The 20,234-nt window shown below is 40.6% G+C and overlaps 1 protein-coding gene across 3 annotated transcripts in view; it reads right to left on the bottom strand.

The window, feature by feature from the left end:
• Positions 1 to 20,234, bottom strand: part of COL8A1 (collagen type VIII alpha 1 chain) — a 161,099-nt gene that overhangs the window by 62,591 nt on the left and 78,274 nt on the right. The gene's annotated exons all lie outside the window — the stretch shown is intronic.

Here is a 20,234-nt window from a genome sequence, read left to right as displayed (position 1 = left end):
TCATGCCGTTTACCCGCTTAACAGCCCCTCTCTCACATCCAATAGCGCCCCATAGCACTTAGATAGGACCTAAATTGCTTTCCCAGCTTCCAGGCCCCGTATGATTCTTACCTTGCCTACCTCCCGATTTAGCCCCCTCTCCCCCTTGCCCTTTATTCTCCAGCCACACTGGCCTTCTCCTTATGGGAAACATTGTGCTCGTCCCCACTTTCAGGCCTCTGCTCTTCCCGTGCCTGGAATGTTCTTCCTCCAGAACCCTGCATGGCTGGGCTCTTCACTATTTAAATCTCAGCTTACATGTCACTTCCTCAGAGAGGTTTTCCTTGACCGTCTGATCTAAAGTCAGCCACTCATTTTCATGTATCTCTAATCTAATTCTCTTTCATCGCACAGTAGCCCCGATACGTTCCCTACTTAATCATACATTTTATTCATTCGTACATTCATTCAACACCAACCCTTCCTATCTCCCCACTCCTCTCAAGAGCAGGGAACTTGTTTGTTTTGTTCACTGTAACATCCCTTGCAGTTGGAACAAGGATGGGCACGTGGTAGCTGATCCATAAATATTTGCTGGATGCCTTGCAAATACTTCTTGTACTTTTGAAACAAGACCAGACATTGTAAATTATGTGGGCATTTTTCAAAGCTTTGATGGTTCTGATTAAAGTACACTGCTTCAATTTCAAACAAAAGAAAAACCCACAAACAAAATGACAACAACGTAAAATTATTTCAGTAGTGTGATGAGAGCTCCCCTGTCAAATCAGATGCTTTCAAAACTAGACCACCAGTCAACAGGCTCTTTGCTTTGAATTGAAGAATGTGCACCTCCCACCAATATTTTTCGTGTTGCTGAACATGTGATTTATTTACTGGGTAAGGAGTAAACCTTAGTGAAAGACTCCCCTTTCAGCTCTGAAAGTGCTGAAAACAGGGTTTCATCTTTTGAGGCTGGTTTAAAACAAACCTCTGGAATGGGGAGATGTCTTAATTGCCCCATTGAGTAGATGAGATTTAAAGGTGTTCCTCTTGGTGTCATTCACTCTGGAACTGCAGGAACCTTAGCGGCTGGGTCTCAGTGGCCAACTATGACCACAAGATTCTACAGTAATGAGATCTGTTTCTATAAAATTCATGAGAAAAATCTGAATTGCTATTTATAGATATGCCACACCATTTCAGAAATGATATAACATTCAGACACTCAGGCTCAAGTTTTGATATGTTCCAACATAGCCTATCCCCACCAGTTGTGAACTTCCTCCGCAGCCAGGCAGGCCGCATTCTTATGATTCTTGAAGGGATGGGAAATACACATTTATTAAACACATCCTTTGGGCCAGTCTCTTTGCTAATTGTGTTATCTGTATGGTCTCGTTTAATCCTTAAAACTGTGCAACAAGTGAGTAAAGGTCATCAGAAGACAGATCCTATTCTCTCACACAATATTAAAGAAGATTGGTCAATTAGGAATCGGCAAAACAAAGGAACTGTTTATTCTTATCCCACTGATATTATCCCAGGGTTTAGTTTCAAGTTTTTCAAAGGGCACTGTATTTTACTGAACTGATCCATGGCAGTTGTCTGGAGCATGGAAAATGTTCATTGATTTAACAATGTTATTAAATTGGGCACAAGATTTCCACAGGAACTGTGTATTTGAGTTGTTTAGAAATGCCAGGGCTTTAGAAGGACAGTTAGGTGAGGTACCTTGAGGTTCCTGGAAGCTATTCTTACTGTCCCATGGAGTGGTGCATCTGATTTGGTTTCATTAATAATGTTTGGAGAGCCGGAGCAAGGGGTGGGCAGGCTATTTCCTTTTCTCCACCCATCGGAAGGAACGCCTTCATCCTTCAGCTGATTTTTATAAAAACTTAAGGTTGTATGTCTCAAATAAAACTAGGATTGTGAAATTCCATATCTACTGAAACCGGGTTAATTCTGAATTAATGACTAAATCCTGATAAACTAGGAGAGAGGAAAAAAATCTCCTAAGGTTGTACTAAGCCACTACTGAGGGTCTGGATTGTGGATAACTGGCCTACTTTTAAGTACATTGCAGTTAGAGAGACACTCATTTTCCTTTATTTTTTAATTTATTAAAAACAATTTTTGGCTGTGTTGGGTCTTCGTTGCTGTGTGTGGGCTTTTCTCTAGTTGCGGTGAGCGGGGGCTACTCTCCGTTGTGGTGCGTAGGCTTCTCATTGCGGTGGCTTCTCTTGTGGAGCACCGGCTCTAAGCATGCGGGCTTCAGTAGTTGTAGCACGTGGGCTCCGTAGTTGTGGCTCGCGGGCTCTAGAGCGCAGGCTCAGCAGTTGTGGCACACGGGCTTAGTTGCGCCACGGCATGTGGGATCTTCCTGGACCAGGGCTCGAACCCATGTTCCCTGCATTGGCAGCTGGATTCTTAACCACTGCACCACCGGGGAAGCCCTCATTTTCCTTTATTTTTAAGACCCATATTATGGTCACACAGTTCAAAGGAGCCAAGTATAAATGAACTGGTAGAAGAAAGGATTGAAAAGATCTAAAGATCTAAAGTATATCTGAAATTCCTACCTGTTTGGAATAAGGAAGGATGAAGTGAGAAATTAATTAACACTTCAATATGCAAATAAGTCTGAGAAATAGTGACTTTAGTTTAGAAAACTGGAGAGCAGAAGCTTCAATGGTTGGAATCTAAAATTAGGCCTTCATAATGCAAGTTAAGAAGAGATAATTGAGAGGAAGAAGTCAATGAGATTTTCATTCTAGGTACATCCTCTTGACACTTTTCCAATTGCTAGAAATATATCAAACGTTTCCTAGAAGTTCCTCATCTTTGCTGAGAAATTGTAGCCCTTTTCAAATGAAACTGTTAGATAACTTTCAGACAGGATAAAATAGTAAGAACATAATGGTGATTCAAGGTGTGGTCAGAGATCTTCTAAACAACAGAGTTCAGGAAGAAGACTAAGGCTATGTTTTTATATATAGTCAAGGAGAATCTAATATGGAGTCTCTTTTCAGTTATCCAGATATTTTGCATTATACAGCGATGTTTAAATTGAACCAACAAGTGCAAAGTAAGTGAATTCCTTTGTTTGGACTGACTATATTTTGACATCCTTGCATTCAATCACCTTAGCATTTGCATTATGATCCATTAGTATATTCATCCATATAATTAAATAATTGAGTAATTGATTAATTAAATACTGTACCTCATCTAATTGAAGCACCTGTGAAGCAATTTGTTCTGGGCAAGTTTAAGAAAAATGCTTTGGGTGTGTAAAATTTGATTTGGTTTCACCTCCAGTTAAAAGTGGATTTATTCTTATTGAAGACTAATTGATGATACTGATTCAGTAACAGCTAACTAATTAAAATGATGCCCCCAAATAATCATTTTATGTACCTTTGAAATAAGTGTGAAAAACTTCAAGTGTATCTTAGTAGTCACTTGTCTGTGGAATAACTTTGATGCAGAACATGGTAGAAGGAAGCAGGAAGGAGAAAAAATGTGCTGTGTGTGTTTGGGATATGGTCAATGTTCTGAAATACTCCAGAATCTTCACAGAGAAAGACTGCAGCTAGACTCTTGGGACATCAGAACGTGGTTGAGCTCCATTTTTGATGGGAAAATATTGACTTCAATGTTTTTGATGATAGTTTTTTTTTTTTTTGCACTTGAATGTGATGGTTCCTCTTACCCCTATAACAATCAAACATATTGTCCATAATCCAAGGTCAAGTTGGATTTCCAGGGAGAGCCTTCACAAAAAAATTGCCCTAAATTAAGCCATAACCCAGTAGCAATAGTAATAGTTATTACTTATTGAGGATGTCTTACTTGACAAGTTCTGTGCTAAGTATATTTACATATATATTATATTATTTAATCCTTACCATGATTCTACAATAAAGCAATCTTCTTATATTTAAGATCTTTTAATAAAATTTTAAATTAACTCATACACACACGTATATACATTTTGAAGATAGAGCTTATGTTTTGCTCCCCTTTCTCTCCTCAGCACACAGTGAGTGGCTCATAATTGGTACCTAAAAAATATTTGTTGAATTAAATGAAATGTCACTTCCTGTGCTTTTCCTGAGGGAGGGGTTTTTATCAATCATTTTGTCCTTTGATGTAACTCTGGAGACACTCAGGGATGAACAGGCACTGGAAATTTTTAACCCAGCTAAGAAACGTGGATCGACTTGTCTCTGTCCTCTTGGGTCACTGAGGAAGGCTGGCATAAAGTAAGGTTGAAGGAAGATTGTGGAGGGATTGGTGGGAAGGGAAAAATATTAATTCTGGTGAAAATATCTGGGTTGTAAACATAAAGAAATAAGAAAGTTGAGAGACTGTGAACTTGATAGTTTTCTGTGGAGTGTCTGAAATCTGACAGATGATGCTCTGAAGTGAGAGCACCTGCAAGACTGGGCTTATACACAAGAGAAAGGAGGATCATGATGGTGGGCAAACTCCCAAATGAAGGCAGTCTTACTTTCTGTGCATTTCAGACCCTGGTTTATTAGATTTTCCATTTGCTGATCAGACCCTTCTCCATACTGCTTTGTTCCTGATGGTCCCTGACAGTTCTTATGGCTTTAGTGTGCTGCATATAGGAGGATCATGGGATGACATAGATTCTAAGAACTGAGTCTTAGTCTTCTGCCTCCAGCTTTGATTAATCCATGGAGTCTATTTTTTTTTTTTTTTTTTTTGCGGTACGCGGGCCTCTCACTGTTGTGGCCTCTCCCGTTGCGGAGCACAGGCTCCAGACGCTCAGGCTCAGCGGCCATGGCTCACAGGCCCAGCTGCTCCGCGGCATGTGGGATCTTCCCGGACCGGTGCACGAACCCGTGTCCCCTGCATCGGCAGGCGGACTCTCAACCACTGCGCCACCAGGGAAGCCCCCATGGAGTCTATTGATTGAGCATCCCGTCATTCCAGGAACCATCGCTGTCAAGCACAGTGTGCACGTGTGGTGTCATGCAAAGCAAACTAAGCAGACTCCATGCCTCGCCTCCAGGAGCTCACAATAAAAACCAGACAATAGATGGGGTGAACACAATGGGGCAAACAGACACACAGCTGTATAAACAAAGAAGTACAACAAATTAGAGAATTTTGGTATGAACTGTTAGTGCAAGTGCTCTGTCTGTGCACTGGAAATGAGGGGAAATTCTGCAAGTTGCAGAGAACTTGCTGGAGTCTGTGTGAGGGTAAGGAGCGAGCAGGTGATGGCATTGGTGGAATCATCCTCCTTCTTTCAATTAGGAGGGAAACACGGGTATTACTCTGAAGGGACATGTATTGCTACTTAAGTCTAGATTCTTCTAAGAGATTTGGTTATAACCAGCCTAAAGAAGGAAAGTAAAAAGTATTAAGCAGGGCATAGCCTGCCAGAGAGATTTCATAAGCCTTCTTTCCACTGGAAACCAGGCTAAAAAGAAAATAAAAACCAGAGTGTATTATAATTGTACATTCCACTCATAACCAGCTAGCATATGCCGATTGATTTTCCAAGGAAATGATTACTTTGGGTGAGTTTTTTTTTTTTTTTTTTTTTTTTTAATAAGGGGCAACACTCTTCGCCATTGTCTAGCACTTGCTGTCTTTGACATCTGGAACATTGTCAGGAATTAATCTAGATTTACAGAATTCAGCTGAAAGCGAATTCCAGGCAGGTCTCTACCTCAGCCATCCTAGGCTGATAGTTATCTCTCTTCCATTAAATATATCCAGATAAGAAATTTAAAAATCTCCCCAGGAATCTTTTCCAGGGTTTATAAAACCTTCACTGCCAGTAAGATCTTTTTTTTTTTTTTTTTGCGGTACGCGGGCCTCTCACTGCTGTGGCCTCTCCCGCTGCGGAGCACAGGCTCCGGACGCGCAGGCTCAGCGGCCATAGCCCACCGGCCCAGCCGCTCCGCGGCATATGGGATCCTCCCGGACCGGGGCACGAACCCGCATCCCCTGCACCGGCAGGCGGACTCTCAACCACTGCGCCACCAGGGAGGCCCCAGTAAGATCTTTTGATCTAACTTAAATTCCTTTGGTTGTCATTTAAATTCATTTCCTCTTCTTTCCTCATTAGAGAAGAGGGCACTGCCCCCAATAGCTCTTCTTCTGAATACAACTGTTAAACACACACCTCAGGCTTATTTCTTTCCTGGACACAAAGGATTTTTCATATGTCATCTATTTATACTTTTTTTTTTTCCCTTTGACTTCTGACTTTTTCTCAAGGTAAGATAATCTTCTTAGATCCCTTAAACTTGTGAATTTCCATAATTGATTTCATGAGGTTCGTTCTACAAATATTGACATGTCAAGATGTCCCATTTCTCTAGTTCCAATCAGGTCTTATTTATTAGGTCATAAAAATATAAAAGAAATTGGAATTTATATTTCATGTTTTCTTGGAATGGGTGAGATGATAGTCTCAGTCTATTAATGGCCACTTCCTAGCTCTTAATCCCTTGGGAAAGAATTTACCTCTAGATATTGCAATGGGTGAGGGGGAATGTCTCGTTTTTCACAACTATAAAGTGAGAAGATGGACAAAATATTTTTAAGGTTTTATGTACCTTTAATGTTCAGCAATTCCATGACTAAGTTCTAAGTATTCTTTGGCCCAAAAGAGCAGCTATTTTCCCTTAACAACCACTATTCTTACAATAGCAGCAATCCTATGTGTGTCACTGTGTGTCATCCTATGACTGATTTCTAAAGCAAGAATCTCTAAACTCTATTTAACATTTTTCTTTGTTGAGGTATAACTTACATATTTTAATATAAGTCCTCTTGGGTACCTACTTCTGCTTATATGATACCTTAATGCCAAAGGGTATGAGTTTTTGCATACGCTAAATCATTTTTCAGTGTATTATTGCCTGAATGTTTTTGCAAGGCCGCTGATATCATATATGACTGTTTTCATTAAATTGCTTTTAGTCCACTGGAAAGGAGCCTGTAATTCTCCGTGTTCTCTATCCACGTGAATATGCTTCCCATCTTTCATGCCCTGGGGTCTTTTAAAGCACATACTAAAACAAGCATATTGAGAAAATGATGACACATAGGGTTCTCTGTAAAAGACAATTCTTTTATTTCAAACACTTAAGTAGCATGGATTTTTTTTTTAATTTATATTATTGAAAGAATTTTCAAAAGTAGGGCACTGAAAAAGTCCATGGCAAAAATATTTTTGGGGTGGATCTCTTTCTCCAAGTGATTATATATTGAGTAATCAGTTTGCATTTCATTTCCTTTTAAACTTCTGCTGAACTTTGAATTAAGCATCAAAAAGGCATATCAGGGTTAGCCACAGCACCTCCCTCACTTAAGAAACCCAGCGCCTGCTGAAATATTCTAAGGGATTTTATAAAAGGTGGATACTTTCTTCTGCCCTTTTGTACTTTCATGCATTAGCCTGGTTTTTCCTTGCTTGACTTGAAAGATATTCTTCATCGAACCTCATGGCTAATTAAACAAGGGAAGTCTGATTCGTTTCTAGATATCAAAATAGGATGCATATTTGTATAAACTTGAGCCGCGGGGCTTCCTTGTGACGCAGTGGTTGAGAGTCCGCCTGCTGATGCAGGGGACACGGGTTTGTGCCCCGGTCCGGGAAGATCCCACATGCCGTGGAGCGGCTGGGCCCGTGAGCCATGGCCGCTGAGCCTGTGCGTCCGGAGCCTGTGCTCCGCAACGGGAGAGGCCACAACAGTGAGAGGCCCGCGTACCGCAAAAAAAAATAAAAATAAAAATAAATAAATAAATAAAAAACTTGAGCCACTTTTCTTCTATTACCAGGTCGTCAGCAATTTATTTTCTGCCTCAAACAGCAAATCTACGTAGATTTGCAGCATTTCCTTTGCCCTCCTGTGAGCATCATCAGGCCCCTTTCTTCTCCCTCTCAGCCCTCTCCATCTAGGCTGTGATGACAGCTTTTTTTTATTCTTTTTATTTTACAAATTTAATCAGTTATACATATACATATGTTCCCATATCCCCTCCCTTTTGCGTCTCCCTCCCACCCTCCCTATCCCACCCCTCCAGGCGGTCACAAAGAACCGAGCTGATCTCCCTGTGCTATGCGGCTGCTTCCCACTAGCTATCTACCTTACGTTTGGTAGTGTATATATGTCCATGCCGCTCTTTCACTTTGTCACAGCTTACCCTTCCCCCACCCCATATCCTCAAGTCCATGCTCTAGTAGGTCTGTGTCTTTATTCCTGTCTTACCCCTATGTTCTTCATGACATTTTTTTTCTTAAATTCCATATATATGTGTCAGCATACAGTATTTGTCTTTCTCTTTCTGACTTACTTCACTCTGTATGACAGACTCTAGGTCCATCCACCTCATTACAAATAGCTCAATTTCATTTCTTTTTATGGCTGAGTAATATTCCATTGTATATATGTGCCACATCTTCTTTATCCATTCATCCGATGATGGACACTTAGGTTGTTTCCATCTCCGGGCTATTGTAAATAGGGCTGCTATGAACATTTTGGTACATGTCTCTTTTTGAATTATGGTTTTCTCAGGGTATATGCCCAGTAGTGGGATTGCTGGGTCATATGGTAGTTCTATTTGTAGTTTTATAAGGAACCTCCATACCGTTCTCCATAGTGGCTGTACCAATTCACATTCCCACCAGCAGTGCAAGAGTGTTCCCTTTTTTCCACACCCTCTCCAGCATTTATTGTTTGTAGATTTTTTGATGATGGCCATTCTGACTGGTGTGAGATGATATCTCATTGTAGTTTTGATTTGCATTTCTCTAATGAGTAAAGATGTTGAGCATCCTTTCATGTGTTTGTTGGCAGTCTGTATATCTTCTGTGGAGAAATGTCTATTTAGGTCTTCTGCCCATTTTTGGATTGGGTTGTTTGTTTTTTTGCTATTGAGCTGCATGAGCTGCTTATAAATTTTGGAGATTAATCCTTTGTCAGTTGCTTCATTTGCAAATATTTTCTCCCATTCTGAGGGTTGTCTTTTCGTCTTGTTTATGGTTTCCTTTGCTGTGCAAAAGCTTTGAAGTTTCATTAGGTCCCATGTGTTTATTTTTGTCTTTATTTCCATTTCTCTAGGAGGTGGGTCAAAAAAGATCTTGCTGTGATTTATGTCATAGAGTGTTCTGCCTATGTTTTCCTCTAGGAGTTTGATAGTGTCTGGCCTTACATTTAGGTCTTTAATCCATTTTGAGCTTATTTTTGTGTATGGTGTTAGGGAGTGATCTAATCTCATACTTTTACATGTCCCTGTCCAGTTTTCCCAGCACCACTTATTGAAGAGACTGTCCTTTCTCCACTGTACATTCCTGCCTCCTTTATCAAAGATAAGGTGACCATATGTCTGTGGGTTTATCTCTGGGCTTTCTATCCTGTTCCATTGATCTATATTTCTGTTTTTGTGCCAGTACCATACTGTCTTGATTACTGTAGCTTTGTAGTATAGTCTGAAGTCAGGGAGCCTGATTCCTCCAGCTCCATTTTTCGTTCTCAAGATTGCTTTGGCTATTCGGGGTCTTTTGTGTTTCCATACAAATTGTGAAATTTTTTGTTCTAGTTCTGTGAAAAATGCCATTGGTAGTTTGATAGGGATTGCATTGAATCTGTAGATTGCTTTGGGTAGTAGAGTCATTTTCACAATGTTGATTCTTCCAATCCAAGAACATGGTACATCTCTCCATCTATTTGTATCATCTTTAATTTCTTTCATCAGTGTCTTATAATTTTCTGCATACAGGTCTTTTGTCTCCTTAGGTAGGTTTATTCCTAGATATTTTATTCTTTTTGTTGCAATGGTAAATGGGAGTGTTTCCTTGATTTCACTTTCAGATTCTTCATCATTAGTATATAGGAATGCCAGAGATTTCTGTGCATTAATTTTGTATCCTGCAACTTTACCAAATTCATTGATTAGCTCTAGTAGTTTTCTGGTAGCATCTTTAGGATTCTCTATGTATAGTATCATGTCATCTGCAAACAGTGACAGCTTTACTTCTTCTTTTCCCATTTGGATTCCTTTTATTTCCTTTTCTTCTCTGATTGCTGTGGCTAAAACTTCCAAAACTATGTTGAATAAGAGTGGTGAGACTGGGCAACCTTGTCTTGTTCCTGATCTTAGTGGAAATGGTTTCAGTTTTTCACCATTGAGGACGATGCTGGCTGTGGGTTTGTCATATATGGCCTTTATTATGTTGAGGAAAGTTCCCTCTATGCCTACTTTCTGCAGGGTTTTTATCATAAATGGGTGTTGAATTTTGTCAAAAGCTTTCTCTGCATCTATTGAGATGATCATATGGTTTTTCTCCTTCAGTTTGTTAATATGGTGTATCACGTTGATTGATTTGCGTATATTGAAGAATCCTTGCATTCCTGGAATAAACCCCACTTGATCATGGTGTATGATCCTTTTAATGTGCTGTTGGATTCTGTTTGCTAGTATTTTGTTGAGGATTTTTGCATCTATGTTCATCAGTGATATTGGCCTGTAGTTTTCTTTCTTTGTGACATCCTTGTCTGGTTTTGGTATCAAGGTGATGGTGGCCTCATAGAATGAGTTTGGGAGTGTTCCTCCCTCTGCTATATTTTGGAAGAGTTTCAGAAGGATAGGTGTTAGCTCTTCGGTAAATGCTTGATAGAATTCCCCTGTGAAGCCATCTGGTCCTGGGCTTTTGTTTGTTGGAAGATTTTTTATCACAGTTTCAATTTCAGTGCTTGTGATTGGTCTGTTCATATTTTCTATTTCTTCCTGATTCAGTCTTGGCAGGTTGTGCATTTCTAAGAATTTGTCCATTTCTTCCAGGTTGTCCATTTTATTGGCATAGAGTTGCTTATAGTAATCTCTCATGATCTTTTGTATTTCTGCAGTGTCCGTTGTTACTTCTCCTTTTTCATCTCTAATTCTATTGATTTGAGTCTTCTCCCTTTTTTTCTTGATGAGTCTGGCTAATGGTTTATCAATTTTGTTTATCTTCTCAAAGAACCAGCTTTTAGTTTTATTGATCTTTGCTATCGTTTCCTTCATTTCTTTTTCATTTATTTCTGATCTGATTTTTATGATTTCTTTCCTTCTGCTAACTTTGGGATGTTTTTGTTCTTCTTTCTCTAATTGCTTTAGGTGCAAGGTTAGGTTGTTTATTCGAGATGTTTCCTGTTTCTTAAGGTGGGATTGTATTGCCATAAACTTCCCTCTTAGAACTGCTTTTGCTGCATCCCATAGGTTTTGGGTCGTCGTGTCTCCACTGTCATTTGTTTCTAGGTATTTTTTAATTTCCTCTTTGATTTCTTCAGTGATCACTTCGTTATTAAGTAGTGTATTGTTTAGCCTCCATGTGTTTGTATGTTTTACAGCTCTTTTCCTGTAATTGATATCTAGTCTCATAGCATTGTGGTTGGAAAAGATACTTGATACATTTTCAATTTTCTTAAATTTACCAAGGCTTGATTTGTGACCCAAGATATGATCTATCCTGGAGAATGTTCCATGAGCACTTGAGAAAAATGTGTATTCTGTTGTTTTTGGATGGAATGTCCTATAAATATCAATTAAGTCCATCTTGTTTAATGTATCATTTAAAGCTTGTGTTTCCTTATTTATTTTCATTTTGGATGACCTGTCCATTGGTGAAAGTGGGGTGTTAAAGTCCCCTACTATGATTGTGTTACTGTCGATTTCTCCTTTTATGGCTGTTAATATTTCCCTTATGTATTGGGGTGCTCCTATGTTTGGTGCATAAATATTTACAATTGTTATATCTTCTTCTTGGATTGATCCCTTGATCATTATGTAGTGTCCTTCTTTGTCTCTTCTAGTAGTCTTTATTTTAAAGTCTATTTTGTCTGATACGAGAATTGCTACTCCAGCTTTCTTTTGGTTTCCATTTGCATGGAATATCTTTTTCCATCCCCTTACTTTCAGTCTGTATGTGTCTCTAGGTCTGAAGTGGGTCTCTTGTAGACAGCATATATATGGGTCATGTTTTTGTATCCATTCAGCCAGTCTGTGTCTTTTGGTGGGAGCATTTAGTCCATTTACATTTAAGGTAATTATTGATATGTATGTTCCTATTCCCATTTTCTTAATTGTTTTGGGTTCGTTATTGTAGTTCTTTTCCTTCTGTTGTGTTTCCTGCCTAGAGAAGTTCCTTTAGCATTTGTTGTAAAGCTGGTTTGGTGGTGCTGAATTCTCTCAGCTTTTGCTTGTCTGTAAAGGTTTTAATTTCTCCATCAAATCTGAATGAGATCCTTGCTGGGTAGAGTAATCTTGGTTGCAGGTTTTTCTCCTTCATCACTTTAATTATGTCCTGCCACTCCCTTCTGGCTTGTAGAGTTTCTGCTGAGAGATCAGCTGTTATCCTGATGGGGATTCCCTTGTGTGTTATTTGTTGTTTTTGCCTTGCTGCTTTTAATATGATTTCTTTGTGTTTAATTTTTGACAGTTTGATTAATATGTGTCTTGGTGTATTTCTCCTTGGATTTATTCTGTATGGGACTCTCTGTGCCTCCTGGACTTGATTACCTATTTCCTTTCCCATATTAGGGAAGTTTTCAACTATAATCTCTTCAAATATTTTCTCAGTCCCTTTCTTTTTCTCTTCTTCTTCTGGAACCCCTATAATTCGAATGTTGGTGTGTTTAATGTTGTCCCAGAGGTCTCTGAGACTGTCCTCTGTTCTTTTCATTCTTTTTTCTTTATTTTGCTGTGCAGCAGTTTTTTCCACTATTTTATCTTCCACCTCACTTATCCGTTCTTCTGCCTCAGTTATTCTGCTATTGATCCCATCTAGAGTATTTTTTATTTCATTTATTGTGTTTTTAATCGATGCTTGATTCGTCTTTAGTTCTTCTAGGTCCTTGTTAACTGTTTCTTGCATTTTGTCTATTCTATTTCCAAGATTTTGGATCATCTTTACCATCATTATTCTGAATTCTTTTTCAGATAGACTGCCTATTACCTCTTCATTTGTTAGGTCTGGTGGGTTTTTATCTTGCTCCTTCTCCTGCTGTGTGTTTTTCTGTCTTCTCATTTTGCTTATGTTACTGTGTTTGGGGTCTCCTTTTTGCAGGCTGCAGGTTCGTAGTTCCCGTTGTTTTTGGTGTCTGTCCCCAGTGGCTAAGGTTGGTTTAGTGGGTTGTGTAGGCTTCTTGGTGGAGGGGACTACTGCCTGTGTTCTGGTGGATGAGGCTGGATCTTGTCTTTCTGGTGGGCAGGTCCACGTCTGGTGGTGTGTTTTGGGGTTTCTGCGGACTTTTTATGATTTTAGGCCACCTCTCTGCTAATGGGTGGCGTTGTGTTCCTGTCTTGCTAGTTGTTTGGCATAGGGTGTCCAGCACTGTAGCTTGCTGGTCGTTGAGTGAAGCTGGGTGCTGGTGTTGAGATGGAGATCTCTGGAAGATTTTCGCCGTTTGATATTATGTGGAGCTGGGAGGTCTCTTGTGGACCAGTGTCCTGAAGTTGGCTCTCCCACCTCAGAGGCACAGCACTGACTCCTGGCTCCTCAATTTGGGATGATTTGTTGTCTATTCATGTATTCCACAGATGCAGGGTACATCAAGTTGATTGTGGAGCTTTAATCCGCTGCTTCTGAGGCTGCTGGGAGAGGTTTCCCTTTCTCTTCTTTGTTCTCACAGCTCCTGGGTCTCAGCTTTGGATTTGGCCCCGCCTCTGCGTGTAGGTCGCCGGAGGGCGTCTGTTTTTCGCTCAGACAGGACAGGGTTAAAGGAGCAGCCTCTTCGGGGGCTCTGGCTCACTCAGGCCCGGCGGGAGGGAGGGGCACGGAGTGCGGGGCGAGCCTGCAGCGGCAGAGGTCGGCGTGACGTTGCACCAGCCCGAGGCGCGCCGTGCGTTCTCAGGGAAGCCGCCCCTGGATCCCGGGACCCCGGCAGTGGCCGGCTGCACAGGCTCCCGGAAGGGCGGTGTGGACAGTGACCTGCGCTCGCACACAGGCTTCTTGGCTGCGGCAGCAGCAGCCCCAGCGTCCCACGCCCGTCTCTGGGCTCCGCGCTTTCAGCCGCGACTCGCGCCCGTCTCTGGAGCTCCTTTACGCGGCGCTCTTAATCCCCTCTCCTCGCGCACCAGGAAACCAAGAGGGAAGAAAAAGTCTCCTGCCTCTTCGGCAGCTCCAGAGTTTTCCCGGACTCCCTCCTGGCTAGCTGTGGCACATTAGCCCCCTTCAGGCTGAGTTCTCGCCGCCAGCCCCAGTCCTCTCGCTGCGCTCTGACCGGAGCCCGAGCCTCAGCTCCAGCGCCGCCCTCCCCAGCGGGGGAGCAGACAAGCCTCTCGGGCTGGTGAGTGCCGCCCGGCACCGCTCCTCTGTGCGGGAATCTCTCCGCTTTGCCCTACCCAGGTATGTGGGGAGTTTCTTGCCTTTTGGGAGGTCTGGGGTCTTCTGCCAGCGTTCAGTAGGTGTTCTGTAGGAGTTGTTCCACGTGTAGCTGTATTTCTGGTGTATCTGTGTGATGACAGCTTTTATACCAACTGAGCAAAAAGCAAGTGCCCTGGACCCACTGGCTGGCTGACTGGACAGCTTAGCAGTCGGCTGACATTTTTAACAGTTCTTTTCATGTCTTTGTCCCATTTTGTACCACATAACTCACATTGCATGTCCCTGAGTAACATTTGCACTTTCCACCCAATAGGCGTACCTCCTGGCTTGGTGTTGGAGTTGGTGGTAAGCAAGGGGCATGGCATGCCTGCACTCCCCTATCTTTAGTGCTACTCCTAATTCTAAATGGCTCTGAGAATGCTCTCCACCACGCCTTTCATCTTTTCATCCCTTTCTTTTCATCCATCTCCCCACTCCTCCTCTCCTGCTTCTTGTTTATCTGTCTTCCCTTCCCTCATCCCTCTCACTACACTGAAATCACAAACAAAGCAGTGCTGGAAAAGTAGGGCTAAGAGAATAATGATGGGGTCTTTCCCCCCATTTGTTTTGGTTCTCTGAAATTCCTCACCATCCTTCTCAGGTTTTGACTTAAATTATCTGCCTTCCTCACCCGTTTTAATTTCAAAAACAACGACTGCCTTTTCTTAGCTTATAGTCTAGTACTAGGTTCCAGTTTTCAAACACATAGCCTGTTTTTAAAATTTTCCTAATACCTTAACCACTAAGGAGTTCATTCTTCAATGATAAACCAATTGACACATGGCTCAGTGATGGAAAAGATTGTTTGAATTTAGGTTTTCTCAGGTAATTATGCCAACTGACATGACACATTTATATAAAAGGCTGCTTTTCAGTGAATATAAAATTCCCTTGAAATCTCCTGCTGAAGATCTACATATCATTATTATCCTTATGTAATGTTATCACCTTGAATTCTAGAAATAAAAATTCAGGTTATCTGGGGGATCACCTAGGAAGTCCAGAGTAACATAGTATACATGCACAGTACAAAATGGCATTAAGAACATGTTAAATGGAAGGTCAGTAGGATTCTGAAACGTTTTTTGTTCCACATCTTGCCACTTATCTCCTTCACTGAAAAGTCTCCACCTGTCATTTAATATTTGAAAATAATGTAAGATACACTCATTCTGAGGTTGGGTCAGCCATGCACAAAAAGTTAACCTGCCTCTTTTGCTATAAGCTTAGCAGAGAGAGATTGACTAGGTGAATCATAGTATGGTACTGGGGAAGTAGCCAAATGAGAAGTTCTGGGGCAAAAATAACAGATCCTATTGAATCCATTCCTGATGATAACTGTCCACCCACAGGCTTTGGGTTCAGAAGATTCAAGATAGCTTTGGTCTTAGAAACCACTGTCACAAAGATGGTCAAAAATAGGCCTGGATCTGAAAACCATAAGTGATTATAACTCTAGCAACGTGGACTTGCAAATAGGCAAATGAATACCAAAGTTAATGTAGTTCAAAGCAAATGGGAGAACTCTGAGAACCCAGTGGGATGGAGGAAGCATGGCCCCATTGCCATTAGGATGGAATCCACATCCCTGGTACTGCACTCAGAGCCCCGTCGACCTCAGTGGCTCCTCTCTCCCCATCTCATTTCATCTGTGCTGAATTATACACAGAAAAAGGAACGACCACACTCTCTCGCCTGCTGGATTTGCCATATACTCTGACTTCTAATTTGCAGGTTAACAGATCCTTCACGTCTCAGTCTGGATGCCATTTCTTCTGGAAAGCCTTGTTGTTTCCTTGAGTTTGGATTAGGTGTTCCTCATACCTTCTCACAAATGCCCTGTACTATCTTAACAGAGCAATGAACCTGTATCAGAATTGCCTGTTGACTTGTCTGTCTTCTCTTCATGGCCCCTCTTCCTCCCCACCCAACCTGAAGTTTAGGACATTGTCTTGCTCACTGTGATAGTCTGGGTTCCTGCTTCATTGTAAGGCTATGGTGAAGAGTAAATTATTTACTCAGTGCCTATGTGGGCTAAGAACTCCTCTTGGTGTTTTAAACATATCAGTGAACACACTCACACATTTTTACAAAATTTATATCTGCTAAAATATATATAAACTGCTTGGCACAGTGCCTGACATAAGTATTTAATAATGATAGTAATAGTAATGGTAAATAGCTAATCTTCACTGAGTGCTTACTATGTGTTTAAAAACACATTTAAAGTGTTTTTTTCGTGAATTATCTTGTTTTAATCCTTACAACAAATCTCCAAATTAATACTATTATTTTTCCTACTTAGTGGATGAGGAAAGTGAAGCATAGAAATGCTAAGTGACTTGCCCACATGGTTACCAAGTTGTGAACCCAGAATTCAAACCCAGACTGTTTGACTCTTGAATCTGGTCTTTTAACTTTTTTATGTTTATTTAATATTTAATATTCTGTCAGTATTATCATCATCATTGTCATGATGCACTCAATAAATACATGCTAAAAGAAAATAAGCGAGGATAAGAAATCTTTTCCTAAGATGTGCCAGTGTCACTTCATGTTTACATAATGAAGCTGTAGCATTCTGGTACAATTAAGTATGCAATTGATTTTTTAAATGATTTTGGCTCATGGAGGTTCATATTATTTATCTTTCATCACATGGATTCAATAAAACTTTTCTTATACCCCCAAAATGTTCACTTCTAAGGAGTGGACTTATTGCCAGAAATTGATGCTGCAGAAGTGGAAACCTCATTTAAAAACAGCTGTCAGTCACCTGGGAAGTCTCAAGTGGATTTTCTCCACATTTCGAAGAAAGGATTGTAGGATGGGGTTAGGAGCAGCCTATCTGCTGTTCTTCCCTGTCCTCCCTAATTAGTTCTAATTCGTTCAAAACCTCAATCAAACTTGCTGGTTTGAAGTTTTTGTATTAGCTTTTGTGGATTCACAGAAGTTAATCAAGAATGGTTAAAGAAACAAGAAAACGTTTGTTCTCCTCTCTGCCCCCTGCCCCATCAATGGAGCGTTAACTGAATACTTTCTATGAGTTCATCCATCATAGTGTTCTCCTCCACTGCAACTAGGTAAGCCTAAGTCATGGTACTTGTCTTCAAGGGGCCATACGTCTACTTGGGAAGATAATATACACAAGAAACAGTGGGGAGAACATCATACCAGTAATAATTGTGTTCTCCGCTATGGGCTAGCCTTGGGGACTGTAGGAGTTCCAAAGAAAGGGAGATTCATGACGCCAGACAAGTGAGGGATTACATCACGGAAGAGATGGAAAACTAGGTCTCTCAGAGTGAATAGGAATTGGATAAATAGAGACGAGAAGGGAGATCATTGTGCATATGGGGAAAGGTTTGGCAATGGAATAAATGTTTGTGGGATTGTAAAGAGACTGGTCTGGCTAAAAGAGAAGAAACATTTTGGAGACTGATGAACAATATGTGTCCATGTAGTTAAGGGTCTCCTTGAACAATAATCAAATATTGAGAGCTAGATGAGCTTTTAGAGAATATTTGAATTGGGCAATTCCATCCACACAAAGTGACCTCTCTCAAATTTATCACTGTTTTGTAATACTGGGCAAGTCAAGCTCTCTGAAAACCCACTGTTAGTTAAAAAGTATCAGAATCATCACTGGAGTAGGAGAGGTTTTAAGTTATAAACCTAATTGAGACGTTGTTCTCTTCTGTTGTTAACTCGTCACTAAGTTACATGACCTTGTAAATGCTACTTATCTTAGTTGGGCCTCAGTTTTCACATCTGTAAAGAATGAGCTGAACCATTTCATTTCTAATGACACTTTGAGTGTCTAATGACACTTTATGATTCTTTTTGCATTTTTGTACCCATGTGATCTTTTATGGTGGATAAACTGGGATGGATTTTTCAGACTAAACTCAAAACAGCCTGAATTTCTCTTAAATGGATTGTTCTAAGAGGTATCCTGGATGTGTCATACCTTTGTATGGTCATGAACAGTCCAATCATAAGATCAAAGATTTTAAGCCTTGCCGGGCATAGGCTGAAATGGAAAATAGTGTTCAGTCAGTTCCTACCTTTACATAAATGGAATGATGTTGTCGATGATAATAATATATGCTGCTTACTGAATGCTTATTTTGTGCCAGGAATTTTATATGATATATGTATCATTTATATAATAGCCCTTCATGTATCTTCCATTTATTGTGAAAAACACAGAGGTTTGATGACTTTCCCAAAGTCACCTAACTCACCAGTAGCAATGCTGAGATTCAGTTCCAGGGCTGTCCATGCACAAATCTATGCCTTTTTTTTTTTTTTTTTTTTTAAACTAGTAATGTCTTCTTGCTCAGTGAAGGATTCAGGGGCATATATTGCTAAAACTTAACATAGGTGCTGGCTCCATATACAGCTGGGAAAATTTGGAGCTCATAGGAAAGGTGAAAGAATTAGGCCCCTTAGATAGGATTTTTGTATTCCCTATTATGTTTAGGCCAGAGAGTCAAATACCAAGGCTGGAATTTAAAAGGGACTGAACGGGCTTCCCTGGTGGTGCAGTGGTTGGGAGTCTACCTGCCAATGCAGGGGACATGGGTTCAAGCCCTGGTCTGGGAGGATCCCGCGTGCCGCGGAGCGGCTGGCCCCGTGAGCCACAATTACTGAGCCTGCGCGTCTGGAGCCTGTGCTCCGCAACAAGAGAGGCCGCGATAATGAGAGGCCCGCGCACTGCGATGAGGAGTGGCCCCCACTTGCCACAACTAGAGAAAGCCCTCGCACAGAAACGAAGACCCAACACAGCCATAAATAAATAAATAAAAACTAAAAAAAAAGCAAAAGAAATCTGAATGAAGTATGGTCTTAAAAAAAGAAGAATAAAAATAAAATTAAATTAAATTAAAAAAAAACACATCCCCTGCCTCTGGGAGGGCAGGAGTTTACAGGGTAAAAGAAGTCACCAACAATTTCTTTAAAAAAAATAAAAAAATAAGAAAATAAAAAATAAAAGGGACTGAACAATCTTATGACTAGTAATAGCATTTGTAGTCATGAGGATTGAGACAAAAAGGGAGCAAACGGTAAGCTTTAAGGTCAAACATTCAGCACCAAGGGGTTAGCAAAATACTTTTCTTCCTAAGTTCAAATGTCACGCAAAGAAACGCTGAGGGTTGACTGTACCTGTGGCTTGTGCCATTGAGAGGGCTTCTGAGGGGAGGTTGAGTCATCTGGTATGACAGGAAGACCACCTACTTACTGTACATTTTCTGTCTGGGTCTCTATTTTTTCCAGCATTGTTGACAAGATGTGCGACTGAAATTCTTATTTATTTAATAAGCTTTCTTCTTGTGGCAACTTTTAGAGCATGCATAAAAAACTCCACTGTCATTATGATTAGAAGAATCTATGTGTTATTTTCACAGAGTTAATGAATTTGCATTTTGGTCTAATCATTCTGACGGAATGTTTGTCTTAGAAGTTATTTTTTCCAGTGCAGCTCCCTAGGTGCTTATTCAAGAGGCTGGTCTGATGGATAAACTTTCACAGGCTTAAGGAATTCAGATAAACAGGGTGCTTCCCAACCAACATGAGAATTAGAATTCTCAGGGAAGTCTTTTGCATATGTTCATGCACCAATCAGTTGTAGTTAATAAGTCTACTAAGAGAATTATTACCCTACTCTATACCAGGCTACTTCTGGCCCTGTAATTCCCAACCTAGGTATGCCAGGGTATGGTATACAGATGTGACATGCCATGTTTAATTTAGATTCTGAAGGGTATCACCTAATAAATAAGCAGTTTGCTGATTGCAGATTCTTCCACCTTTAGATGAAAGGGTTATACTAGTATAAAGTGTTTTTATT

The sequence above is a fragment of the Mesoplodon densirostris genome, chromosome 5, assembly GCF_025265405.1.
Source record: "Mesoplodon densirostris isolate mMesDen1 chromosome 5, mMesDen1 primary haplotype, whole genome shotgun sequence".
Taxonomy (NCBI): domain Eukaryota; kingdom Metazoa; phylum Chordata; class Mammalia; order Artiodactyla; family Ziphiidae; genus Mesoplodon; species Mesoplodon densirostris.
This window is presented reverse-complemented; position numbering and strand designations above follow the sequence as displayed.